Below are 6586 nucleotides of genomic sequence, written 5' to 3'. Positions count from 1 at the left end.
CTGTCAGTTTGAGGGTGTGGACAGATGGATGGAGCATCCCTGATGGATGAGTCAGGAGGTCTGGAACTGAGTCCAGAACACACAGCTCCTCTTGTAGATGGGGCTATAGGAAGGGGAACTAAATCTAATGAAGCCAGTATGGGGCAAGGAGTATTAACCTGCTTCTCAATGTGTTGGCTTTCTGAAGGACTTTAGGAATCAAGGGAAAAGGAGGGGAGAGGGGAAAGCATAAAAAAGACCTGGGGTCCAATCGTGTGCAAGTGCATCCCTTGGTGGCTCCCCCAGAGGAGGGGGGGGGGGTCAGGGCAAAGTAGCATCTGCATTTGGCATTCATGGACGTCCAAAAAGGTCACAGCAAGGCTGGTCTCACTGGCGAAAAATCTGCTCTGCAATTTCCTGTTTTAGGGACCACTTGTGTGGCATTAGAATAGCTCTGCTGATTTTGTCTGCTATAATATTGGATTGCCCCAGGATATGCATTGCTATTAGAAAGCGTTGGGCAGGGATTGCCCATTGCCATACTCTGAGCCTCTCAACATAGGGGGTAAGACCTGGTTCCTCTTTGTTTATATACCACACCACTGACATACTGTCTGTCTGGACCGCAATCATTCCTAGTGGAAGGGAGTTGTGGAATGACTGCAATGCCAAAAGCACCGCTCTCATCTCTAGGACACTGATATGCAAGTGGTTCTCATATTCCTGCCAAACTCCTTGGACAGTTTTCCCCAGATAATCCCTCCCCCACCCTATCAGGGAAGTGTCCAGGGTCACTGTAGCTATTGGTTGTGGGGGAATGAACGGTCCAAAACCACCCAAACAGAACGAAGCCACCAGTGCATACACCTCTTGCAAGATTCTGTTATTATAATCTTGTGGGGCATTGGTAACTCCTGTATGGACCATTGAGAGACAAGTAGCCACTGGAGAATTCTCCTGTGCAGACTAGCGAGGGGTACCAAGGATATTGCTGCCGACATGGTACCTAACAACTTTTGCTTGTACTTTCTTCTTTGTAAGGAGGTTCTTTACTTGTTGATGCAGTGTTTGTACCCTGTCGGGAGGAGGTTTGGCTAAAATGTCTCTTGTGTTATATGAATATATGTTGTGATGGCAACAAGCCAGACTTTTCAAAGTTTATCGTGATGCCTAGTTGAGAGCAAAGGTGGCTGGTGCTGTCTCTTGCTCTGGTTAGTAGATGCTCGGTGGTGGCAGTTAGGAGCCAGTCGTCCAAGTACAGAAACACCCGGAATCCTAGACACCTCAAGTGAGCCGTGACTACTGCCATGCATTTTGTGAACACTCCAGGGGCTGTAGTGAGACCAAAGGGCAGAGCTTGAAATTGGTAATGACTGGCTCCCAGCCAAAAGCGCAAGTGACTCCGGGATCACCTGTCCATCTTTATATGATAGTACACATCCTGAAGATGTATTGAGCATATCCAATTGTCTTTCCCCTGATAGGGGAGTACTGACTGCAGTGTCACCATCCAAAACTTTGACTTTTTACAGACTTGTTTAGCCTGCTGAGATCCAGAATGGGCCTCTAGTCCCCTCTGTCTTTTTTGGAACTAAAAAGAACCTCAAGTAAGTTCTGGATCCAATCTGGTCTGCGGGGACGTTTTGGATGACTCTTTACTAGCAACCTTTGTACTTCTAGGGTTGCCTGGTCCATCTGATTGGGTGGAACATCCGGGACTGATCTTTGTGAGGGGGGAAGAGGAAATGGGTATACAGTAGCCTCTGGATATAATCGCTTGTACCCATTTGTCATTTATTTTTAGCCAGGTGTTTGGGTAGAGTGACAAGCGACCCCTGACTGCCTCCAGGGGTGGACAGATGGGCCTCCTTTCAGGAGTGCTGAAAGTTCCTAACAAGGAACGTATCCCTGTCACCCTGGTTTTGCGGACCCCCTTGTCCATGAGGTCGGCGTCTTCCATTGCTATTTCCCCTTCTGCCCTTGTGGGAAGAATCACCACGTGCATCCGGAAAGTCTCTCTGGGACTTGCGGAACCACACTGTTCCCCCCTTCTGGCCTTTAGAGCAAGGCCTGGTAGGAAGGGAAAAATGGACTTCAACGGCAGAAACCATCTTTCCCACTTATTCGCACCTGGTCAAAGTCTCTCTCAACTTTGGCCCGAACAAGGACAAGCCATCAAAAGGGGTGTTGATAAAGTAAGATTTTAAGGGCTCTGCAAGCAAGCATAGCATCCAGGAATGCCTCCTTAAGGAGATTCATGTACCCACTGCCCTACTCTCTCCATTGGCTGCATAAGAGATAAGTCGGATGGAGGAGTTTACCACAGAATGTAAGGTGGAAAGCTGAGAGGTCATTTTGTCTGAAACCCTGCAGATGTAGAACCTTGGAGGGTATCACCTAGCTCTTTCAGGAAATCCCTATGAAGCCTACTAAAATAGGTCAAAAAGTTCAGTGACCCAAGGGTAAAGGAAGCTGATGAAAACATACGCTTTCCATATCTGTCCATCGTACAAGATTTTTCATTTGGTGGATGGATAGATGAGGAAGTCTCAGACAATTCCTCTATGGTGGCTGCCGCCACCATCATAGCATCTACCAAGAAACTTTTTGTAAGGAACACTGTCAGTGGGCACTGTAATAAATTTATTTGGCCTCCTCAGAACAGGTTCCACAGACTCTGGACAGCCCCATGCCTTCTGACTGACTACATTCAGGAGCTGGTGGAAAGGCAGAGTCACCCAAGAGGTGGAGGGGCGAGACCCAAAAGCCTCCAGATACACAGACGCATCCTCAGAAGGGCTGATGGACTTCCAGCCACCTCTCTGTTTAAGGATCTCTAGGATGTCCGCAAAAAAGACATCCTCAGAGGGTAACCGTGGGGACCCTTCTGAATCATCGAGGTCCGTGTCTGAAGTGATGAACTCTGAAGGGGAGTCAAGCTGTTCCCTCTTACATAATCTGTTCTGAGGGATCTCTTCAGAGGGTACTCAGGAGAGGTTTTGGAAGAGTTAGTATCACCCAGTGGGGCATCCTGGGACTTCGGGTCTCCATGCTTGGGAGGGAGAGATGGTAAAGAGACAGGCTCTAGTGCTTTTGGGTGAAGAGTGTTTGAATCCAACAGTGGAGCCTGTCTGGGGTGACAGCACTCTCCTCGTGGCCTTGAAAACATCACAGCCTGACTCAAAGGGAGCTTGCAGCTCTGAGGAACCAAAAGACCCCCCCCAAGCCACGGCAGCAGACTACGAGGCCGATGTAGGTGCTGAGCCCACCTGCGCCAAAGCCCCAAGAGGTAGATTCGGGTCAGACAATTGTCCAACTAGACTCTCCTTCCTAGACCCAATGGGGAAGCATCGGCCCTAGACCCCTCAAACAGATGATGGAACTATGGAGGTCAGAGAAGTAGTTGGGATCGAAGATACGGGAGCAGGTCTCAGCCCAGACAGGTCCTCTACAATCAGATCCAAGCACTCTGGCTCCAAAGCCAAAACATGGGTCAGAGGAGGAATCGATGGAAAGGGAAGTGATGGTTTCCAGTCCTGAATCCTTCTAGGTCAGGGTCAACCACCTTGGCCAGCGCTGGTGTCCCTAACAGCCTCTTGGCCACCGACTCCACATAGTCATCTGAAAGACTCCTGGAGGACCGAGAGGACAGAGTCGAGGATCTGACTGATTGCAGGACAGGCGAATGCAATACTGAAGAGACTGGTTCCAGAACTGAGGACCAGCTCCAAATATGGAACTCTGTAGGCTCCAAAATACATAGGGGAGCCAAAGAGATAGCTTTTTCAGGCCCAAAAGCCTTCGGGTCTGTGGATGACTCCTTTGAGGTTTCTTCGGTGGTTCTGATGATGGATCCGTGGAAGATCTCTTTGAAGCCTTCTCTGACCTAGGAGATTGAGACTGGTGAGAAGATTTTGAGGAATTCTGTTTCCCTTTTAGAGCCTCAGAAAAAGGAACTTTCAACAATCCCCTAACAATCAACTTATTTTTTTCTCTCCATTAACATTCTGGAGCCAAATGCATGGCAAAAAAAGCATGACTCTTGCACATGGACAGCACCTAAACAATACACACAAAGTACAGTTGTGTACACTTACCACAAATGTAGATGTTAGAGTGTATTTACACTGAGAGCAAGTCTTTCAGAATCAGGGCAGACTTACACTGAGAGCAACTCTTTTGGAATCAGGCCTTTTGATTTCTGCTTTCTATTAATTGCTTTTTGGGAGCCACCAGAATTAAACTTAACAAGCCCTTACTATGTGTAGGCAATTCAGATCCTGTGTCCCAGCTCAAAAAAATGTTTTTTTGTTACTCCCATTTGCTCACCAAATATTTTCAGCTCCCCTCTTACCTATACCCCCCTTGCCCTGTCGGAAGGATCAGCTTATCCCACTTGACTCTTGCCCTCTTCCCTCCCATATAAAATCCTTCAACTCTTCATAAATTACTTTCACAATTTCTCCTCTGGTTGATAAAAAGATACCTGACATATTTAAAAGTAAAGGAACTAAAAGCATTTTCAGTGCTTGTATCTTGCTATCCATATCTAAAAACAAGAGCTTCCATTTTTTTAGTTTTTCTATTATCTTTTGTTCACTCTCTTCCTATATATCCTTAGCTGCCATAACAGAATCGTTTTTAACGTATATACCTAAGTACCTCATTTTATCATGTCCCCATAAATAGGTGTATTGCTGAACCAATTCTTGTATGGTATATAGTTTACATCTATAGCCTTCATTTTGTCTTCATTAATTTTGTATCCCGAAAAGACTTGAAACTGTTTCAGAATGTTCTACTACAGTGAGATATCCTTTTTGGGTTTTATCAGGTACAAAATAATATTGTCTACAAATAAAGCCAACTTCTGTTGATTATGATATCAATTATATCCTTGAACTTCCGAGTCCTTTAGTTTCTTTGTTAATGGATCTATATATAATGCAAATAAATGGTATAGAGGACACCCCTGCCTGGTTCTTCTGTTCAGACACAACTTATCAGAGAGGAACCCTCTCAGTTTAATTTTTTGCCTCTGATCCCTCATATATTCTCCTAATTAACCTTATTATTGTAGAAGGGAATGCAAATGCATATGATTCTGTTGATTGCCCTGTTCATAAAATCCCAGCTTATTCTTTCAAATACTTTCTCTGCATCAAGATCCTCCAACAACAGTGCATTTCTTGCATTCTGCTTCCATCTGGATCAACACTGTTCTATTAATGTTGTGAAATGTTTGCCTCTCCTCCACAAAACCACACTGATCCATATCTATCAATTTTGTCAACACCTTTACCATTCTTTTAGCCGTTATAATCATAAAGACTTTATAATCAGGATTTAAAATTGAAATGGGCCTGTATGAAGCTGGGACAGATGGGGCTTTACAGTATTTTTGTATTAAAGCCGCCACAGTTTTCTTACAGGATGCTGGTGATTCCCTTCCTTTTACAATACTGTTAAACCCTTTCACATCTTTATCACTTTCTTCCCTCTTAGCTTCCAAACTACCACAAGAATTCCATCTTTTCCTGGAGATTTTCCTGAAGATTATATGTCACTGTTTTTATCTCATCTCCTCCTATCTTAAAAATGTTAATTGTTGAGCCTCATCTACCTCTACCTTTGGCATACCAAATCTTCCATAAATATTTAGATGTGTGCTTTTTCTTGATTTCTATATTCCTCTTGCTTTATACAGATTTCATAATTTTTTTCAAATATCTTAAATACCTCTACAAGATCACTGGTTATTTTTCTTGTTATAGGCTCCCTAGGTTTTGGCAACAATCCTTACTACTTTCTGTTGCCCACGTCTTTATTTATTTATTTATTTTACATTTGTTGAACGGGATAGACCGACTGGATATATGTCCATTTTCAGCAGAGGCCCGGGGAGAAAAGCTCCACATACCAAAAAAGACACAGGATATACATCACTGAGTGATAAACTCAGTCAGACATGTTTAGAAAAATATAGACAAAGAATATAGGCAGATATCAATATACACAATGTGCAGACTTACATCTGATTGGCAGAGACGTATCAGAAAATGTGAACATAGAATACAATCAGATCTCATAATTCACAATGCTTAGACATTCAAATGCTATGAGGCATAGATACTTGGCTAAACAGCAGGTTGGGTACCAAGACATGTATTAGTGAAGTTGTTAGGTTTAGAACAAGAGCACAGCCAATGAGATGTGAGGTATCTGTTGAGTTCTCTTTTAAATAGGGGTATTGAGGTTTCCTTGGTAATGGTAGTAGGGTGTAGATTCCAGATTTTACCGGTTGAGTTGGCAAATATAGCATCGCCTGCAGAGTTGTTGGATTTTTGGGTCAGTATTAATAGTTTATCAGCTGAGCATAATGGCCTGGGGGCACTATGAGGGGTAAGAATATTTCTTGAGGGCAGGGGTGTTATCAGGTTGATGGAGTATTTTATGCGCTACTATAAGCTGGTTGAACTGTAGAAGGGTAGGATACTCTAGCCATCCCAGTGCTTTGAGGTTCTGGCAATGGTGGGTCCTAAAAGCCATGCCAGTAGCGAATCTGGCTATATGATTGTAACATCCTGATAATTTGTTGAGATCGGTT

This window comes from Protopterus annectens, chromosome 13.part0 (genome assembly GCF_019279795.1).
Source record: "Protopterus annectens isolate FY-2018-M chromosome 13.part0, PAN1.0, whole genome shotgun sequence".
In the NCBI taxonomy this organism is placed as follows: domain Eukaryota; kingdom Metazoa; phylum Chordata; order Ceratodontiformes; family Protopteridae; genus Protopterus; species Protopterus annectens.
This window is presented reverse-complemented; position numbering follows the sequence as displayed.